We start from the raw sequence: 22,756 nt of genomic DNA, 5'->3' as shown, positions 1-22,756 counted from the left end.
ACACTTTTAAGGGGACTTAAACATTAGTTCGTGAAATCAGTTTCCAAACCAAAGAAAATAAGGCCAATATTTAAAAATAATAATAATAAAGGTTGAAATCAAGAAATACTATAGCTCAAAAATGAGATGGTTTTCTGGAATTCCTTATTTTCCTGACCAATATGTTTATCAGCTTCCTAATTTATAAGTTTACCTTTAACTTCCAGTGATTCAGTATATTTCTTACTTTACTTCATGTTCTTCAATCAATTCTTTTTAAACAGGCACTTAAGAGAGAAAGAAAATTTAAAAATCTGAATACAAAAGAAAAATAGATAAAAGATAATCTTGGCCGGGGCCGGTGGCTCACGCCTGTAATCCCAGCATTTTGGGAGGCCGAGGCAGGCAGATCACGAGGTCAGGAGATCAAGACCATCCTGGCTAACACGGTGAAACCGCGTCTCTACTAAAAATACAAAAAATTAGCCAGGCGTGGTGGTGGGCGCCTGTAGTCCCAGCTACTCGGGAGGCTGAGGCAGGAGAATGGCGTGAACTCGGGAGGCAGAGCTTGCAGTGAGCCAAAATTGCAACACTGCACTCTAGCCTGGGTGACAGAGCGAGACTCCATCTCAAAAAAAAAAAAAAAGATACTCTTTAGAGTATAGCATTAAATGTAGTATTTAGGATTCTCAAAAAAGAACTTGAGATATGCCTACAAATCAGGTATTCTTCATTCAACCTATGGCTTTCCTTCCTTGCAATTTGATAGCTATTTCTTAAACAAATAATTTAAGAAAATTCATATTCATTTATCTAACAACCCTTCAACTTGATTCCCAGTCTTCTTGTGAAGCTTGACTATAAAGGTCCTTCTCATGTAGATGTTATTTTTCATGATTCTTTTATCATTTTCTCTCACTGTTCCAACATTATTACTGTTTCCAACAAGTGGAAGGCTTTCTACATAGAAGGACAAAAGTATACTGAGCAGAGATAGTTGAGGACCATAAGCAGTCCTGCTGGTTCTTCCCCACAGGATATAATGTACTATAATGCAGATTTTGCTTGATTCTCTGCAGGATCTCACAAAATCTGCAAACCTCCCCTGCAGATCCAGTAACAAAACTGTATTTTCTTAACTGTCTACTCTGTACAATGGTTTGTTTTACATAGCATTCTTCTAAAGAAGGTGGTTCACTGCACACTAGTTATCAGAGGCTATGCAATTACTTTTACTTTTAAACTCTGCATGTTCCCATGGCTAATTAAAGCCCAGAGATATACAGACTGCTCATAAATTGCTTTATAATGATATGACAGAACTCTGACAATGAAGCAAAGAGGATTACTGAATTATCATTTTTATAAAGTCTACTAGCACCTTTATTTTATAATCAGTCTATCAATTAAAACACAAACAATTAAAACCATAATGTTGTAAGACCCTTCCCGATTCTAACTCCTATTAACATGAATTGGCTTACTTTAGCTAGTCGCTGCATGCTAATACTTGTTTAAATGGTCCTTTCAACTTTTCCTACTTTCACTTCAAGAAAGTGCCATGAGAGCTATTATCTCAAATTCAAAGACGCATATCTTGACACCTCTCTACCAACACTGACTTAATTCTCTAAATTAATTCTTGTCAATTTTGAATCCGGATCTATCTTTATTTTTCAGAGTATCAGCCATTTTACAGAGGGATAACTATGATACTGAAGATTTTTCCCCTTCGTCTTATGTCCCTAAAAATTTCTTTATAAAAATACATAGTATCTGCAACAAATGTTATATATTTTCAGAATTGCTCTACTATTAAATCAACTTTAAAATAATCATAGAGAGGAGAAACTCTAATTCTGATTTCAACAGATTTGTGAAAACTAATGGCTATGTATTCTGATTTGATTTCCATTTGGAAAGAAGGTGGCTACATCATTATACACAATGAAGCTGTTTTTGTGTTGAGTTCTGAAGGATTTTGCAACAACCAAGGACAAATGTTCCAATAACCATACCTTTGTGGAAATACGGGATAACATTGAAAAAGAAATATTTAAGAAAAAATATTTAAAAACAAAAATCAGAATTCTCATATAAGCAAACTAATAATCTTCTCATTCTTTCTGTATTAAAAATATATTAAATGACAGAATATTTTCAAATAGAATATTAAAAATAAGAAATATTTTTTAAAAACCTGAGGAAGAATAAATCATATCTTATTATAAGACAAATTCCTAAAATAGTATAAGTAGAATACAACCATAAGAACACACAATATCCATCTCAAATTGCTATTCTAATGAGATATGAAATTCCTAGTATATAGATAAGTTACTTGTGTTTAAAAGTGATTTTCACATACAGATATTTGAAGAACAATAAACTCACACACATTCACATGCATACACACACACAGCGTGGGAGGGAATAAAGAGAAAGAGTACTGTTGTCTTAGAAGTTCTTTAAAGTATATAAGGGCACTATAGTATAGAAATTCCAAAGCTATCAAAAGCATCATGTTAAGTGCAGACCTTGGTTAATGATCATATTTCATGGCTATTTTCAGAAATAACTGCAACATTAAATTTTATTTCACATTCAGTTGTAATATAAGTTACTACAAAGTTTGTAAAAACGAATGTTGAGAAAAGGAAAGTTTTCAAAAGAAACACATGTAATTTTGAATAGCAATCTACTTCTATCTAAAGTAATAGTATTTTTCCAGTATGAGTAAAAAAAAAATCTTAAACCAAGGAAAAATCCACAAAGCATTCAAGGGGGATAAAGGTGCAAGCATTTTGTTCCGCAGTCTTACCCACAATACTACCCATCGTTTCCTACAAACTGATAAACTTTATTGAAAAGAATATGATTATTAAATCTAGATATGACACACATAGCCAATAGAATGTTTATGAAAAACTGCTGTTATACTCTTGAGACTAATAAAACAAATAAATTATACATAAAATATCAATACTTAATTCCTGCAGTCATCAGTATTAACATTGGCATAAAACATTCATTTTGCATACAACTCAGGTAAAATGCTTGATACTAGAAAAAAATTAAACTGTACACTGAATGAGTACTATTTCATTCCCTACATTCTATTTAGATCTTCACATATATTATCTCAAAGCATACTTATGGCTCTCAAGCTGCATAAGGACCTTCTGTTGAAGTTCATTGTAACTTGATGGAATGAGTTATATATACTTTGCATCATTGCAGAGCATCCATTACAAGTAAGCTGAAGCTGCCATACTAGTAGTATGGAACAAGGGGTTTTTCAGATTACAAAGAATAGGGAGGGAAAAATTCCAGGAATTAGCCAGCATCTAACTGGGGGGATGGAAGGAGGAAAGAAAAATCTAATCTTAAGTAAAGTCTTTTAAATAAGCTTACTCAATTGAAGAGGAAAGCCTCAACAAAACAAACTCACACTAATTTAAAATTTTAATATTTTTGCAAACAAGTGTTCAACAACAGAGAAATGGGTAGGTTTATTATGGCCCAGCCAGATGATGTAGTATAAATTCAATAAAAATTACGTTTATAAAGTTTAAAATAATACTTAAGCTGTTCTCTATATGTTGAAAAAGCAGAATATTACCATTTCTTTTATTGTTTCAAAACTGTAAGAAAAAAAAAGAAAAAAGAAGGAAAAAAATGCCAAGATTTAACATTGCTGCTCTAGGTAGTAAATTATAGGTGTTTTGTTTTTCTATTTCTTTATATGCTTCTAAGCTTTCTGAATATTCTATAGTGACCATTATTGTGATTAGAAAAATGTTTACAAACATGTTTTTTTTAAATAGAATACTTTATTTTTAAATAGTTGTACTTTTCTATCAAAAAATGATACAATAAACGTCTTAAATATGCAAGACCTGTATCACTTGGTTCTTTCTCTCTAAAGTCCTTCAAATAGGAATAAATGCTAAATGCTTCCATTTTTCCCATACTGTTTTAATACATGAACAGACAAGCCAACCAAATATAAAACTCATATTTGAATTCTTTCCCATTCTGATCCAAGAACAAAACACATTTAGGGTTTATATGATATGAAAAGAAAAAAATACTACTACTACTTTAGACAGAAGTAGATTGCTAAAAAATCTTAGTATGCTTTAGTCTACATGTTTAATTCCAGATGCCATGACTCTTAATGTACTCTATCATAATCCTCTTGCTGAGAATTATTTATTGGAAGTATTGAGGAAGAGAAGACTGTTTTGGGTTTAGCTTGCTTTTTCATTTTGAATTAGCAGCATGTATTTATGTTCTCATAAAGTCATATAATCTATAAAGTAGGTTTCCTTTTAATCTCAGCAATGTTTCCAGCATCCTATTAACATGTTAAGACAACTTTCCAAAAACTTAAATAACTTTTTTCACATCACTTCATAATTATACAGCACATACAATATAACATCCAGGTGGTTTTAAAAACATGAACAAAAGGCACGACTGGTGTCTGTCATTGGGAGTTCTAACACTACTTTGTAAAGCTTCAGTTGAATCCCATTTCAAAGACTGCAACCAAGTGAAGAAACTATCTTTGAAGCTTACAGTGGTATACTACATTTAAGGATCCTAAAGTGCTTTAAAAATCAGCATTTCTATCCCCATTTTGAGGGTGAAGAACTCAGCAATTCTACAATCGAGATAAAATTACTGAATAAATCCAGTGCAGACTTCCAGAATTCCAAATAAGCATTCCCTCAAGTCAGTGTCCTGTGCATGTTCACATGCAAACCTCACTGACACTGAGAAAGCCAACTAAATAAACAGCCTTCATTTCATTTCCCTACTTTCCCACTATCCTCAAAGCGGACATCTCCTCCATTGTAAGACATACTAGTCTCGGGTTCTCTCTCATCCCAGACAGCTAGTCCCTCATATCACTCAGTCTTCTAGTAACAGGCTTCACCTGGGCCTTTTCTCTTTAAACAGCACTGCAGATACTGAATGAGCATTTCCTACACCATCAGATTTCATGGACCTGTAAAGTTAAAAACAAAGCAAAACAAACAAAAAAAATGAAAAGACATAAAAGGACTACCAACTTTTTATTCTGTCAATAATGTTCTTAATATATAAAAGAGTAGAACAGATAAAATCAGAATAAAAGATAATGAAAAAGCTCACTGCATAATCTTTATTTTCCCATTTTGTCAAAGACCAGTGAAAATTTCCTAAAGAACTTGGGAACCACACTTCTGGATCATCCCTTTTCTCCAACTCACCTCCCCCTATTCTCTTGCCCAACCTCCACCCTAGAAGAAGGCTAGCTTGCTACTTTGATCATGTTAGTAACCCCAGGAAACATAATAGAGGCTTGAAGAAAAAACATTAACTAAATTAGGAAGCAATCCTGAGGGACAGGAGATGAGGCTATAGTCTAATAAAAGGCTAATTGCAATCAGCCTTATTCATTGGGCTATTAGGTTTGGCTTCATCCATAAGGCAGTGAAGCAGCCACAACAGATTAAACAAAAGGTAACAGTATTAGATGAGCAGATATCAGAAAACTGTTGATAGATGGTAACTTCTAAAATCTCCCAAGTCTTTCACTCACAAGAAAATTCTGTGAGTAACCTGGACAAAGACTTCACAATCCTACATTATTGATTCCCTTGACCTATCTTGGAGCTTGGCAAAGAACAGAGATTTAAAATGGTATCATCATAGCCCATAACTGATCTTACTGATCTTTTCTTTCAGAAAACTGTGGAGAACAAGAAAATGATGAAAAGGGAGAGGGAAAGAAAAGGAAAATAACATTTATTAAATATTGGATACCAAGCAATACAACAGGTGCTTTACATACATAATGTAACTTCAAAATAAGTTTGTGAAATAGGAAAAATCATTCCCATTTTAGAGAGGAAAATACAGGTGAGTCAAGTTGTCAGGAATCACGGAGAAATACAACACTGAGGTAGAAAACTGCCATTTAAACACAGACTTGACTAACTCCAGAGACACTCATGTAATGTAGGATAATGCAGTTTCCCACATGCTACCTTTTTCTTACAATAACCCTTATATAGTGAACTATTAATAATACTTTATAAATAAAAAAATTATTTTTTAACTTTTAAGTTCAAGGGTATATGTGCAGGTTTGTTATATAGGTAAATTGTATCAAGGGGGTCTGTTGTACAGATTATTTCTCCACCCAGGTATCAAGCTTGGTACCCATTAGTTATTTTTTCTGATCCTCTCCCTCTTCCCACCTTCTACCCTCCAATAGGCCCACGTGTCTGTCATTCACCTCTATGTGTCCACGTGTTCTCATTATTTAGCTCCCACTTATAAGTGAGAACATGTGGTACTTGGTTTTCTGTTCCTCTGTTAGTTTGCTAAAGGCCTCTGTGTTCCTGCAAAAGACATGACCTCTTTTTTTTGTTGTTTTTTTGAGACGGAGTCTCACCCTGTCACCCAGGCTGAAGTGCAATGGCACAATCTCAGCTCACTACAACCTCCACCTCCCGGATTCAAGCAAATCTCCTGAGTAGCTGAGATTACCGGTGCACACCACCACACCCAGTAAATTTTTTGTATCTTTAGCAGAGATGGGGTTTCACCACATTGGCCAGGCTGGTCTTAAACTCCTGACCTCATGATCTGCCCACCTCAGCCTCCCAAAGTGCTAGGACTACAGGCATGAGCCACTGCGCCCGGACGATCTCACTCTTTCTATGGCTGTATGGCTGCATTGTATTCCATGGTGAGTATTTACCACATTTTCTTTATCCAGTCCACCACTAATGGGCATTTAGGTCAATTCCATGTCTTTGCTATTGTAAACACTGCTGCAATTGACACATGCATGTGTCTTTATTATAGAATGATGTATATTACTTTGGGTACATAAACAGTAATGGGATTGCTGGAAGGAATGGTACTTCTGTTTTTAAGCCTTTGAGGAATCACCACACTGTGTTCTACAATGGTTGGACTAATTTACACACCCAACAAGTGTCTAAGTGTTCCTTTTCCTCCACAACTTCACCAGCACCTGTTATTTTTTTACTTTTTAGTAATAGCCATTTTGACAGGTAGGAGATGGTATCTCATTGTAGTTTTTATTTGCATTTCTCTAATGATCAGAGATGTTGAGCTTTTTTTCATATTCTTATTGACCATATGTATCTTATCTTTTGAAAAGTGTTTATGTCCTTTGCCCACATTTTAATGGGATTATTTTTTCTTGTAAATTTGTTTAAGTTCCCTGTAGATGCTTGATATTAGTCCTGTGTCAGATGCACAGTTTGCAAACATTTTCTCCCATTCTATAGGTTTTCTGTTTACTCTGTTGATAGTTTCTTTTGCTGTATAGAAGCTCTTTAGTTTCTTTTGTCACTTTTTGCTTTTGCTGCAATTGCTTTTGGTGTCTTCATCTTGAAATCTTTGCCCATTCCTGTGTCCAGAATGGTATTGCCTAGGTTGTCTTCCAGGGTTTTTATAGTTTTGGGTTTTACATTTAAGTCTTTGATCCATCTTGAGTTGATTTTTTTATATGGTATAAGGAAGGGGTCCAGTTTCAATCTTATGCATATGGCTACCCAGTTATCCCAGCACCTTTCCCAAATGAATAGGGAGTCCTTTCCCCATTGCTTGTCTTTGTCAGGTTTGTTGAAGATCAGGTGATTGTAGGTATGTGGCCTTATTTCTGGGCTATTTTGTCTATGTGTCTGGGTTTGTACCAGTGCCATGCTGTTTTGGTTACTGTTGTCCTGTGGTATAGTTTGAAGTCAGGTAGAGTGATGCTTCCTGATTTTTATTTTTATTTTTATTTTTTTGCTTAGGATTGCCTTGGCTGTTGATTCTCTTTTTGGATCCATAGGAATTTTAAAATAGTTTTCTAGTTGTGTGAAGAATGTCATTGGTAGTTTGATAGAAATAGCATTGAATCTATACATTGCTTTGGGCAGTATGGTCATTTTAACAACATTGATTCTTCCTATCCATAAGCATGGAATGTTCTTCTATTGTTTGTGTCATCTCTGATTTCTCTGAGCAGTGTTTTGTAGTTCTCATTACAGAGATCTTTCACCTCCCTGGTTAGCTGTATTCCCAAGTATTTTATTCTTTTTGTGGCAACTGTGAATGGGATTGTATTCCTGATTTGCCTCTTGGCTTGACAGTTGTTGGTGTATAGGAATGCCAGTGGTTTTTGTACACTGACTTTGTATCTTGAGACTTCACTTAAGTTGTTTATCAGCTTAAGGAGCTTTTGGGCTGAGACTATGGGGTTTTCTACATATTGAATAATGTTGTCTGCACACAGGAATAGTTTGATCCTTATTTGGATGCCCTTTTTTTCTTTCTCTTGCCTGATTGCTCTGGCCAGGACTTCCAATACTATGTTGAATAGGAGTGGTGAGACAGAACATCCTTGTCTTGTCTTGGTTTTCAAGGGGAATGCTTACTGCTTTTGCTCATTCAGTATGATGTTGACTGTGGGTTTCTCAGAGATGGCTCCTATTATTTTGATGTATGTTCCTTCAATACCTAGTTTATAGAGAGTTTTTAACATGAAGGGGTGTTGAATTTTATCAAAAGCCTTTTCTGGATCTATTGAGAAGATCATACGGTTTTGTCTTTAGTTCTGTTTATGTGATGAATCACACTTACTGATTTCTGTATGTTGAACCAACTCTGCACCCCAGGGATAATGCCTACTTGATCACACTGGATATGTTTTTGATGTACTGCTATACTCAGTTTGTCAGTATTTTGCTGAGGATTTTTGCATTGATGTGCATCAAGGATGTTGGCCTAAAGGCTTCTTTTCTGTGTGTGTCTCTGCCAAGTTTTGCTATCAGGATGATGCTGGTCTCATGGAATGAGTTAGGGAGGAGTCCCTCCTTTTCAGTTTTTTGTAAGAGTCTCAGTAGGAATGGTACCAGCTCTTCTTTGTACATCTGGTAGAATTCAGCTGTGAATCTGTCTGTTCCTGGAATTTTTGTTTGTTTGGTAGGCTACTTATTACTGATACACTTTCAGAGCTTGTTACTGGTCTGTTCAGGGATTCACTTTCTTTCTGGTAGTCTTGGGAGGGTGTATATATCCAGGAATTTATCCATTTCTTCTAGACTTTTTAGTTTGTATGCACAGAGGTGTTCAAAATATTCTCTGGTGGTTATTTGTATTTCTGTGGGGTCAGCGGTAATATCCCCTCTGTCATTTCTAAATAGCCTTTATTTGTATCTTCTCTCTTATTAGTATAGCTAGGGGCCTATTTTAGTAATATTTAAAAAAAAAAAAACTCCTGGATTCATTGATCTTTTGAGTGCTTTTCTATGTCTCAGTCTCCTTCAGTTCAGCTCTGATTTTGGTTATTTCTTGTCTTCTGCTAGCACTGGGGTTGGTTTGCTCTTGGTTCTCCAGTTCTGTTAGTTGTGTGATGTTAGGTTGTTAAATTGAGATCTTTCTAACTTTTTAATGTGAGTGTTTAATATTATACATTTCCCTCTTAACATTGCTTTAACTGTGTCCCAGAGATTTTGGTATGTATCTTTGTTCTCATTAGTTTCAAAGAACTTGATTTCCGCCTTAATTTCATTATTGACACAAAAGTCATTCAGGAGCAGGTTATTCAATTTCCATGTAATAGTACGGTTTTGAGCAAATTTCTTAATCATGATTTCTAATTTTCTACTGCTGTTGTCTGACAGAGTGGTTGTTACGATTTCAATTCTTTTGCATTTGCTGAGTAGTGTTTTGGGGCTGATTATGTGGTCGACTTTAGAATATGTGTCATGTGGTGATGAGAAGAATGTATATTCTGTTGTTCCAGCGTGGAGAGTTCTGTAGATGTCTACCAGGTCCATTTGATCCAGTGCTGAGTTTAGGTCCTGAATTTCGTTAATTTTCTCCCTCGATGATCTATATAATACTGTGAGTGAGATGTTGATGTCTCCCCTTATTATTGTGTGGGAGTCTAAGTCTCTGAAGGTCTCTAAGAATTTGCTTTATGAATCTGGGTACTCCTGTGTTGAGTGCATATATATTTAGGAAAGTTAGATCTTCCTGTTGAATTGAACCCTTTATCATTATGTAATGCCCTTGTCTTTTTTGATCTTTGTTGGCTTATAGTCTTTTGTCTAAAATTAGTGTGATAACCTCTCCTTTCTGGTTTTCATTTGCTTGAAGATTTCTCTCCATCCCTTTATTTTAAGCCTGTGGGTGTCACTGCATTTGAGATGGGTCTTCTGAAGACAGCATATAATTCGGTCTTTATCCAGCTTGCAACTCTGTGCCTTTTAATTGAGGCATTTAGTTCACTTACATTCGAGGTTAGTATTGATATGAGGGAATTTGATACTGTCATCATGATGTTAGCTGGTTATCATGCAGACTTGTTTGTGTGGTTGTTTTATAGTGTTGTTGGTTTGTGTCCTTAAGTGTTTTTGTAGCGGCTGGTAATGGTCTCTCCCTTCTGCATGTAGAGCTTCCTTTAGGAGCTCTTGTAAGGCAGGTCTGACAATAATGAATGCCCTCAGTATTTGCTTCTATGACAAGGATCTTATTTCTCCTTTGCTTATGCAGCTTAGTTGGGCCTGATATGAAATTCTTTGTTGGAATTTATTTTAAGAATGTTGAATATTGGCCCCCAAAAACTTATGGCTTGTGGGGTTTCTACAGAAATGTCCATTGTTAGTTGATGGGCTTCCCTTTGGGTGACCTGACCTTTCTCTCTAGCTGCCTTTAACACTTTTTCTTTCATTTTGACCTTGGAGAATCTGATGATTAAGTACTTTGGGGATGATCTTCTTGTGAAGTATTTTACTGGGTTCTCTGCATTTCCTGAATTTGAATGTTGGCCTCTCTATCTAGGTTGGAGAAGTTCTCATGGAGGATATCCCAAAATATGATTTCCAAGTTGCTTCCATACTCCCCATCTCTTTCAAGGACACAAATAAGTTGTAGATTTGGTCTCTTTATGTAATCCCATATTTCTCAGAGGGTTTTTTTGTTCTTTTTCATTCTTTTTAATCTATTCTTATTTGACTGTCTTATTTCAGAAAGCCAGTCTTCAAGCTCTGAGACTCTTTCCTCAGTTTTCTATTATGCTATTAATACTTGTGATTGCATTACAAAATTCTTATAGTGTGTTTTTCAGCTATATCAGGTCAGTTACATTCTTTACAATACTGGCTATTTTGTCTGTCAGCCCCTGTATTATTTTATTGTGATTCTTAGCTTTCTTGGATTAGGTTTCAACATACTCCTATATCTCAATAATCTTCATTCCTATCTATAGTCTGAATTCTATTTCTGTCACGTCAGTCATCTCAGTCCCAGTTCAGAACGCTTGCTGGCGAGCTAGTGTGATCATATGGAGAAAAGAAGATACTCTAGCTTTTTGAGTTGTAGGAATTCTTGCACTGGTTCTTTCTCATCCTTGTGGGCTGATGTTCCTTCGATTTTTAAAGTTGCTGTCCTTTGAATGAGTTTTTTTTTTTTTTCTTTTATGCTGTTTGATGACCTTGAGGGTTTGACTGTGGAATAAGGTGGATTCAGTCAACTGGTTTGGCTTCTGGAGAATTTTAAGGGGCTGAGACTAGCTCTCAATTCCTGGACTGTGTGTTCTAACTCTGGGGAACTTGTATCAGGCCTCAATTTTGTTCTCTGGCTCCTCGAAATTAGGAACCCACTGTGTTGGTGGGGGTTGGGGCTAAGGTACTCTCAGACCACCGGTCACTACACACCAATGGGTGGTGCCAGATAAAGCATTTTGTAAGGTGACAGCAACAGGAAGAGATGAGGTGCAAGACAAAGATAAAGCACATGCCCTAGCACAGTTTACAACTGCTTAAAAGAAAGCTACTAAAATGCAGACACCAAAGTGACGGGTGTCTGTTAGTCTGTCTTGTTTAACACTCCCACTATCGGCCAGGCCTAGTGGCTCATGCCTATAATTCCAGCACTTTGGGAGGCCAAGGCAGGCAGATCACTCGAGGCCAGGAGTTCGAGACCAGCCTGACCAACATAGCAAAACCCCACCTCTAGTTTAAAAAAAAAAAATTAGCCAGGCATGGTGGCACACACTTGTAATCCTAGCTACTCGGGAGGCTGAGGCATGAGAATCTCTTGAACCCGAGAGGCGGAGGTTGCAGTAAGCCAAGATTGTGCCACTGCACTCCAACTTGGGTGACAGACTCAGACTCTGTCTCTAAAAAAAAAAAAAAAAAAAAAGAAAACTCCCACTATCCTTAGCACTACATTAATTAACAATGTTTTATTGATTTTGATTATTTTTGTCTTTATGTCAAAGTGAAGGAAGAGCTATGTAGTCAAAATGTGTTTTGTAAAAATGAGTAAAGGATTCTTTTTCACTACCTCCAAAAAATATGTAAACCAAAAAGAAGGCACATGAATAAGAGCAATGTCTTTAAATAATCAGAGATATAGAATAGTATAATGGCAAATCCTTTTTTAACCAAACAGTAATTTACAGGTTTTGTAACTATTTTGTCCTGAACACAATGTGATGGGTGTTTTTTATTATAAAAATGCTTAGAGGTGTTCAAATTGGATACATGCTAAGAAAATGCCTAGATTATAATACAAACATATCAAGTTTCTGTTATGCAGTTTTCTCCTTGCTTTAAAATTGAATTCTTGATAACAATTACATGAAAAACCACACAATTAGATTTTTATATTTGATACTGAGCAACTAAAAGAACAGCCACCTTTTTAAAAGATATAAATCAGGCAGCAATGAAATCAAGAGCAAATTTCTCCATTCCAGGAAAGAATTGGTAATGGTAAGTCACTGGAATATCACTGTCATTGTCTCTAATATTAGCAATAAATTAAACCCTCAGTACTTACAGGATCCACAGACATATCCTCAAATTGAGGTTCATACAGAGGATAGAGACATATGTCATCATACGATGTTATTCTCGTTGAAAGTAAAAACCAGGCAACCCTTTCTGTACAAACACAATTGCAGTTTTTGTGTTACTCTTAAAAATGTCCAAGATTGAATAACCATTAAAATAAATTTATTTTCTCATTCTAAGTAAAATTAAAAATTTTGAAAAAACATTTAAAATTGACTCAGTTGTCTCATAGAACTGATGTTTATGGTTTCTGCAGAGTAAACATAGAAACTGACCCTCCCAGTCTTTTTCTTTCTTTTTTTTTTTTTTTTGGAGACAGAGTCTCATTCTGTTGCCCAGGCTGGAGTGCAGTGGCATGATCTCGGCTCACTACAACCTCTGCTGCCCAGGTTCAAGCAATTCTCCTGCCTCAGCCTCCCAGGTAGCTGGGATTACAGGTGCCTGCCACCACACCTGGCTAATTTTTGTAGTTTTAGTGGAGACGGGGTTTCACCATGTTGGCCAGGCTGGTCTTGAACTCCTGATCTCATGATCCACCTGCCTTGGCCTCCCAAAGTGCTGGGATTATGGGCAATAGCCACCGCACCCAGCCTGGACTCTCTCAGTCTTGAAACTTGAGAAAATTACATTTGTTCTATCTGAGTTCCTTTCTCAAGAAACCAACCATCAAGCCTTCCAAAGAGTAGCAAGAATCTGAAACTTACCAGATCACTGTATCTGGATAATGAGATGTCAGACCACTCACCTACCATAACTGCCTAGGCAAACACCTGCTTCCTATTAACCAACTCCTCTTCCTTGCGCCTCCCTATTTTCCCACGCGTGGTTACATTTCTTCTCTGCTATATAAACCCCTAATTTTAGTTGGTCAGAGAGGATTTAAGACTGATCTCTATCCTCAGGTGCAGCACCCAATTAAAGCCTTTCTGCTGACAAAACTCATTGTCTCAGTGACTGGCTTTCTGTGTGGCAAGCAGCAGGACCTAGACCAAACGCTTGGTGTTTTGGTAACAAATTCACATTTTTTTCAAGTGGTGGGATCAAATAAATCTGAAAACATAAACACACTCACTCTCTGCCTTGCCTTGTTATGTACTCAACTCAAAATAAGTATAGCAAATGAAAGAAACTATATGCATGTGTGTGTGTGTGTGTGTGTGTATGTGTTGTGTATATATATGTGTGTATATATATGCTTTAACTTTCAAAAATTGGTAAGACATATACAATGAAGATGACAATGATCTGGAATTAATGTTTAAATATCATTACAATAACAATATCATGTGGAACATTTAGATAACAGAAAAAAACTGAAAAGAGAGGCAGGAATTCTTTGCTTAATTCAGGTAACCTAAAAAGAATAGAGAAGGACTAATGAAAAAGTGGCTATGACTATTATAGTATAAAATTTCAACATTATCTCCAAACTTTCAAACAGACTTTAATGCATTGCTTGCACAGCAAAAATAAAAGACAGAAGATACCTATTTCATATATACATAAATCATAATTTTCAAATAAATAAACCTAAAAATATCTTGTAAACTATTAAAACTAAGATGCATGTACACTGTGCTTTGACAATACATTTATACTGTTTACGTAATATATGAGACTAAAATCTTGGATCATGATTGTCTGGAAATATTTCTGAGAAAAATCTATCAAGAAGGATTTCTCAGACACTACTAATTATCCTCATGACTTATTGGTTAAATAAAATAAATCATCTTAATGTAGGTGTTAAAGACATTAACACCTATAAAATTAAATGTGGCACAATATCATTAATAGTGCTTTTGTTTTTTGTTTTTTAGTTTTAGTGCTGAAATGTTTTTTGTTTTTTCTTCCTCCAATTCTAGGTTTCACAAGAAGCTAGAAGGCTGTGTGGGTACTTAGGAAGTTCAACAAGACCCCTCTATTTGCTCCACCATTTTCTCTTTAAAGTTTTATTTGGCTAAATCCAGCACATACACAAAGATTAGTCACACAGATGGATGAGACTGTATCATATCAACTGGTCCCATTCTTCAAGCACATGAATGTCTAACCTTTGAATTATCAAAGTTCTTGATAATTTGAAACTGAGCCTTCAAGAACTTATTTCACAGATGACAGTATCTGTTATAACAACTATTTAAGCTCTTGAAACCAGTCCAATTATCCTATAGAACTGATGTTTATGGTTTCTTTGAATTAACATAGATATTGATCCACCCCGTCTTAAAACTTGAGAAAGTTACATTTGTCTTATCTGAGTTCCTTTCTCAGGAAACCAACCCCCAGGCTTCCCAGACAGTAGCAAGAAAAACCAAAACTTACCACATCACTACACCTGGGCAATAAGACACCAGACCTCTCACTCATCATGATTGCCTGAACGGACTACCTGCTTCCTGCTGACCAACTTCTCTTCCTTACTCCTCCCTAATTCCTGTTTTCCCACACATAGTTACATTTCTTTCCTGCTATTTTAGTCAGGGAAGATATTTGATACTGATATCCCATCTCCTCAGGTGCAGTACCTGATTAAAGCCTTCTTCCCTGGCAATACTCATCTCATTGATTGGCTTTCTGTGCAGTGAGCAATAGAATCTAGACTGAACCCCTGGCATTTTGGTAACATTCTCCTCCATTCTAAAAATAATACAGTATTTCATCTTTCTCTTTCATGATTCAAAATACAAAAAGATCTACCATTTGCATAAAAACTACAAAACTTAGAAGAAAGTGCATAATTCCTTTGCTAAATTAAATACCTCTGATTCTTTCAGTCCCTCGTTTGGAGGGTACTGTAAAAGGGATATCTGTGGTGATGAAATAGCTTTATATCTTGATTATGGTGACGATTACATGAATCTACATATGAGATGAAATGACACAGAACTATACACACACATTGTATCAATGTCAATTTCCTGGTTTTTATAGTGTACTGTGGTTAGGAAGATGTAGCCAGTGGGGGAAACTGGTTAAAGAGTAACACGGTAACTTTTCATACCATTCTGGCAAATTCCTGTATGTCAATAATTTCAAAATGAAAAGCAAAAAATGAGAAGAGGGAAATGGAGCACCTCACAGAAATCATATCTCAATGCCAGAGGAAAATAAAGAAGGAAAGTTTTCCCACAAATCTAAAAGATCAGTGTGGGCAAACACCAGGAGAGCAAATCAAACCAAAGCAGATAGATAACAGCAATAATCAGTATTTTGATGAATGTTAAGTTTAACAAACTATCTACCTTTATGCCAACCTATATCCTTTCCCGGGGTCAGAAAATATAGTCTATGGAGACCTACTACAAGTAAGAAGCTACTTTGAATTTTATTTTTTATTTTTATTTTATTTTAATTTTTTTGAGACAGAGTCTCGCTCTGTCGCCCAGGCTGGAGTGCAGTGGTGTGATCTCGGCTCACTGAAAGCTCCGCCTCCCAGGTTCACGCCATTCTCCTGCCTCAGCCTCCAGAGTAGCTGGGACTACAGGCACCCACCACCACACCCGGCTATTTTTGTATTTTTAGTAGAGACGAGGTTTCACCATGTTAGCCAGAATGGTCTCGATCTCTTGACCTCGTGATCCGCCCACCTCGGCCAGCCAAAGTGCTGGGATTACAGGCGTTAGCCACCTCGTCCGGCCAAATTTTATTTTTAAAATCATGTATTTTGCACTGGATGTCATATTCACATTCAAAAGTGGTTCTGAATATTTAACTTACCAGTTAAATTATTTAACTACTTTCTCCAAAATATAGCAATAAGTTTTACAAAAGAAGATGGCCATATTTATCTATGGCTCGGAGCCCTCTAACATAGCTCAGAGTACCCCAGTTAGAGAAGCATCATCTTGTTTTCCAGCTCCTAAGTGTTAATTTACAAATCATTCAGACTGGCCTATTCTGAGGGAGCCATTAATCCCCTAGAGACTAGGGTCTCTTTGGAAAAATTCTTAGAAGATAGATGACTGCTGGCACTCTATATTCAAACTACGACATATTACAAAAGGGCTGATGTAGGAATTATGTAACTCCTGTAAACAGAGCCTCTCTAGGATGTATCTCTCACATTGTCTTATCTCAACAAGTGCCAGTAACACAAGTATTTTCACACACATATAAAGGCAAGAGTAGGTTTCCTGCATAATTAGTAGCCATTTTACTTGAAGATACCTTGTTATTATTTTTAAAGTTTTCCAAAACTCTAGCAAAATTAAATGCAAAAAAGGGGTCCAGAACCACAAGGTTTCTTAAGGTTGCTCCTATCTTCATCTTCTCATCAGATCTCTCCATCCAAGAAGACAGGAAAAAAAGCTTTTATCACCTGAAGGTGATCAAAAATTTCAAGCTGGCTTCTACAACCAGCATTTCAAAAAAGTGTTATACTGCCCCAGAAGATGTTTACTTTGGTTTGAGTACTCTGAGAGTTCTATAACCATGCAGGAAATATGTTACAGGTTTGATTCCAAAAACATGAATCCCCCTGCCCCCAGGTGGAGACTAGGATACAGGGCTTGTTAGAATTGGATGCCCCAAGAAACTGTCAAATTACTGAGTACCACATTAAACTGAAATGAAAATACACACATACACACACACACACACACTATTTAAAGAGATAGTATGATCACTTAGGGATGCATTATTTGAAGTGACTTTATCACCAATGATAATTGTACTTGATGAACAGGAGTACAAAAGCACAGACTATGCAAAGTATAAGGTTTGACCAATATAATAGCTAAAATCCTAAAACTAAAGAATTTCATGAGTAATTTTATATACCAAGATTGTAAAAGAGCAAAAAGCCATTTGTACTACTTTAAAAATTCACATGTGATATTATATACAAAGAATATAAGTTTGAAAGTATGAAAGTTTCCCTTTCTTTTAAAGGATTCATAGCACTTCTGAAGTTTTTCATGAGTGACCATCTAAAAATTTAAATATCTCTACTATATTCCTATCAAATTGTACCTTGGTAATTAATACCCAGAGCATAAATTCCCAATATGATGAAAGTCTAATTTTTTAGAAACCACATTTATAAACAAGCAGTTAGGGAAAATTCATGCTGAGCTCAAAATATGAGGTTTCTGGGCAAGATAAATCACCTTTCTTATCTGAACTGCTCAGATCAAAATGTCAAAACAATTAAATTACAATTTTGTCTGACATCAATATCCCATGCAACAGTGCAAAACAGAAAACCTTGATTTCAGGAATACTGCTTGCTTTTAACTGGCAAACAAATTAAGCAATGAATCAAATTTTGTTTGGTAAAACAAATAAAACCTTAGACACAATGCAGGTCAGAGTAGATCAGAGAGGTCAAGGACTTCATCAAGACTCACTTCTCATATAATTGCATGTTTTTTGGCTCAAAGGGAAAAAAATATCTATTCTGTTACACAAATAGAAAACACACAAACATAAGGTCATATATTTTACTCCTATATACCAAATATCACTATAGATTTTAATAAACCACATATAAATCACATCAATTTTATAGTTACATCATATGTGCATGCTGACATCTACTAGTTATATGTGTGTGAGGAAAGAGAGGTAGAAGGGGAGCTTAATTTTTCCCTTAACAAACCTAGTTCTCCTGTATAGCTGTCTCATCTATTTCTTTGAATGTACCATGTAAAAAACTATACAATCAAAATATTTTTGAACTGTAGGAAGCCTTAAAAATGATCTTGAGCTGCCTCATTTTTCAGTAAAAAACTGAAGGCCAGGAAAGACACGGGCACAAAACTACCTGGGGACATAACTGGGACTATAATTATAGGCCCCTAACTCCTAATCTTTTGTATCAATTATGAAATATACTAACGAGACGTACTCCTGAATATACTGGGGTTCATTATACTATTCTACCTTTGCGTGTCTGATAATTTCCATAATAAAAGAAATATGTTTGGAAACCTAACAATCTAAAAGCATTCAGTACTCTTCATAAGGCATTTATCAATTGTATTGCAATATGTACATATATTCCCTTCTCCTCACTCTACTAAAAATGGTAAATTGAGGGCAGAGATGATGTCATTTACATAGTGGTTATCACCATCCCCTGCCAAGACTTTACGCAGAACCCTGTTTTATAGTAAGAATTCAAGAAACAAATGGTCCCTAAATAACTGGAAAAAAAAACAAAACATCTCAAACAAGGTTCCATTTCCAACCCTATCAATTCTCTCCATCTTGTCAAACTGCTCAATATCTATGAGTAACGTTGTCAAAATTCTACCATACATCTACAACCTATGTTGCCAATCCAGTCTTTTTCACATCATTTTCAAATGATATTTGTTGCCAATCGTTGTTTTTCACATTTTCAAAATCCAATCTGAAATCTAATCCTAGCTAACATCTCTTCCAAGATTTAATACCACCATTCTATAATTAGACTGACCACTGGTGACAACACTGTTCTCCATTTGATCACACTTGGTACTTAAACAGAAAAGAGTTTGTTTGATAATAATGGTAATATTCTTAGAACTTTACTGTAGTTATAAGCTCCACGGGAGGTGAGTTTCAATGTTGCTAACTTCCTCATCAGATCCCTTCTCAGGGATTTCATCATATGATTTAGCTTGCCTTATTTCCTCCTCTTCCCCTTTTATCTTGTAATCTCCACTTTCTCTTTAAGTCTTCTCCTAAGCAAAGCTCAAGGTAGAAATCCCCCTTATGTCCTGCACAAAGTTTTCTGTTTCAAGCAATTCTTAGAATCTCAAAGTATTCTTTCACCAAATATTCCTGACCAAATGGGAAAAATGGTAATGATTCCTACAAATTTCTCATGTACCACACCTGGCTCTCATAAACAATGAGAAAAGAGAAGGGATCCGAATAGAACATCCACATTCCCTACCTCCATCTGTGCCCCCACACTTTTCCTTCTCTCATTTGTTCTAGGTAAATAGCTCATAACCCTAGCAACAGATAGTCTCTCTTGTTGTATACATGTATCCTTTCTCACCTCCTCATGAACACCATTCCCCTCTGTCTCCTGCATCATCAATTTTTTCTTCTCTATTGGCTCCTTCTCATTAGTATCACAACATGCCACTGTTTTGTACACTTTAAAAAACTCTCTTTACATCATCTGGTCCTACAACTAACGCTCCATTTCCTCCCTCCCTTTTCAATAAAAAATTCAAGTGATGTATACCATCACCTTCTTCAATGTCTCTCTTTCTACTCTGTCAAACACATTACAAACAAGCTTTCATGTCTACTTCCTCCATGAAAACTGGCAACATCATGGTCATCAACGATTTCCTTTGCTAGATTAATTCTCAATCCTCATCTTTAAAACAAGTGATCAGCCCTCTACTTCTTGAAACACTTCCAGGATTCCATATTCTCCTGCTTTCCCTTTTACATGGAATGCAGCTCTTTTTCAGACTCCTTTTTGGTTTCTCCTCATCTCATAATGCTGACGTACACCATTATGTACCAGATTTTATGACGTAAAGTCTGGTCCCTGGTCATCTTCAATATTCTAAACTCACACACTTTTGATGCATTCAATCTCTTTGCTTTTACAACCCGCTATATGATGAAGAGTCCTAAATGTATGCCATTAGCTTGGTCTTCCAGCTAACTGCATGCTGGACATTTCCATTTGGATATCTAAAACCCATCTATATCCAAATCCAGATTCTTAATCCCAATTACCACATCTTCTTCCTGTTCTTTCCAATCTCAGTTAACAGAAACTCTTATCTTTCCAGTTGCTTAGGCAATTACATTCTCCTTAATTTCTTTTGCTCTCACATTCCATATCCTATCTCTCAGCAAACCCTGAGGAATACACCCTCAAAATATATATACAGAATATGAACTACTCACCACTTCCACTGCTATCATCCGGGTCTAAGCCACCATGATCTGTCACATAAATTATGATAGCCTAACTGTTATCCCTGCTTCTATTCTTGCTTTCTTCAGTCTGTTCTCAATACAGTAGGCAGAGTAATGGTGTCAAACAGATGTGTTAGATCATGTCATTCCTCTTGTCAAAAGGCTCCAATGGCCTCCAAATGGCTTCAAGTAAAGGTTATTATTACAATAGCTTAGCAGACCATGTAGTACTATCTGGCCCCTATGACATTTAAAATCCCATATCCTACTTCTCCTCTATCCTCCATTCCACTTCAGCTACACAAGCTTCTTTGCTGATCCCTGAACACAGCAATGTGCCCGGCCTCTGCACTTGCCCGGAAACTCTTGCCCCAAATATATGGCTTACTCCCTCAACTGCTTCAAGTCTACTGAAATGTCACCTCCAGAGGACTTCCGGTAAAATCCTATTTTAAATTACTAAACACACACTCTTTTTCTTGCTTTATGTAATAAGTCCATAGCACTTATTACGGTTTCACCTTATATTTTTCTTATGTACTACATATACTGTCTCCTTCCACTAGAATGTATATTCCAAGAAGGCAGAAGTTTCTTCTTCGCTTTATTCCAGTGTCAAGAACACTGCTTGGCACGCAGTAAGCAATCAACAAACAATTGTTGACTAATAAGTATTGAGTGTTCTACATAAATATAATAATGCTTTATGTAAGCAATTAATAAATTACATTTCATTCTTGTTAGTCGTCCTACATTAAAGGTCTTTAATACTCTTTTTCTGGTATCAGGAAGGCATTACGTCATCCTTATTAAGAGGAGTTACTTTTACATTTCCCGTAAGTCTTGAGATCAGACATTACTGCCGATTGTAAAGGAGAAAAAAAATCTCTAAAAAGTTAAAGGTGAAAGTATTGTTAAAATAATTCCCCTTTCCATTAAGAATTCTTGGGGTGTGGGAAAAAATGGTGAAAATCGTACTTAAAATACCAAGATTCCAGTTTTAAACCCAACTCTTCCTTTTAAGCTTTTCCTCCCCCATTCTCCCAGAGCACTTCGTAGGATTAAGCCAGTGCTCACCATGGTCCCTTCTCCTGAGGACAGGAACGGAATCTCTTCTCTGTTAACCTGTCACCAGTCAGCACAGGATCTAACTCATAGATGACAAAGAACCGTTACCAAATCGAACTCACTGGAGTGGATACTACAGGATCCTATGACATAATTTTTAATGTTTGTCAAGATGTATTCCTTCAACAGAAGCAACACCATTGTCTTAAGGTTCTCGGGTGGTTAAAAAAAAAGTCTATCTTTTCTGTTCTGCAGGGATAACTGCAACACAACTTTCAGTCCAGCAACTTAATCCACAGTTAATTAATCCTTTACACTCCTCAGGATGCAAGCCCTAGTAAATAAAGACAGCTAAAGGACCATAGGTTGAAATGTAAAGGCTGCTTATGCTATTCAATTGCTATTCTAAAAGTGAGGGGGAAAAGAACACAAGGCACCAAGAGACGCAATACAAAGGAAAAATGAAAGAAAAAAAAAAGCAAAGAATGTGGGGGAAAATAGGGAGGACGAGCTATGAAGCAATGCAACTGTAGGGCAAATGTGGTAGTCAGCCAGACGTTAGGGTAGAACCAGCAGCGCAGGCTCTGATCCCAGGCTGCTCTTTCCATGGCTTCTCATAAACTTCCTTGAGAGAGCCATCCTGCGCGTCCACTGGAGCGGCATTCCACGCGCGGGGGCGGAACTGCGCTGCGCGCCATTTCGAACGCGCGGGCCCGCGGCGCCGCTCTTTACCTGCGCCCCGCTAGCGCGCCGTGTCGGGCTGCCTGGCCGGCGTGCACTGCATACGTGTGTGAACGTGTCAGAAGCGGGGACTCGGAGCTGCTACGCTCCTCTCCTAAGACAAGCGGCTTCGGGAGGTGGGCGGGGGCCTTGGAGCGGGTTGGGAGCGCCTTTGGCCAGCGCGGCTCGCGGACTGCCGGAGCCAGGTGCCCCGCGCGCCACCCCGC

The 22,756-nt window shown here is 36.7% G+C and overlaps 1 protein-coding gene across 4 annotated transcripts in view; it reads right to left on the bottom strand.

The window, feature by feature from the left end:
- The window catches only part of NAALADL2 (N-acetylated alpha-linked acidic dipeptidase like 2), a 1,368,615-nt gene that overhangs the window by 1,343,206 nt on the left and 2,653 nt on the right, over positions 1–22,756 (bottom strand). The gene's annotated exons all lie outside the window — the stretch shown is intronic.

Source organism: Pan troglodytes, chromosome 2 (genome assembly GCF_028858775.2).
Source record: "Pan troglodytes isolate AG18354 chromosome 2, NHGRI_mPanTro3-v2.0_pri, whole genome shotgun sequence".
Classification (NCBI taxonomy): domain Eukaryota; kingdom Metazoa; phylum Chordata; class Mammalia; order Primates; family Hominidae; genus Pan; species Pan troglodytes.
This window is presented reverse-complemented; position numbering and strand designations above follow the sequence as displayed.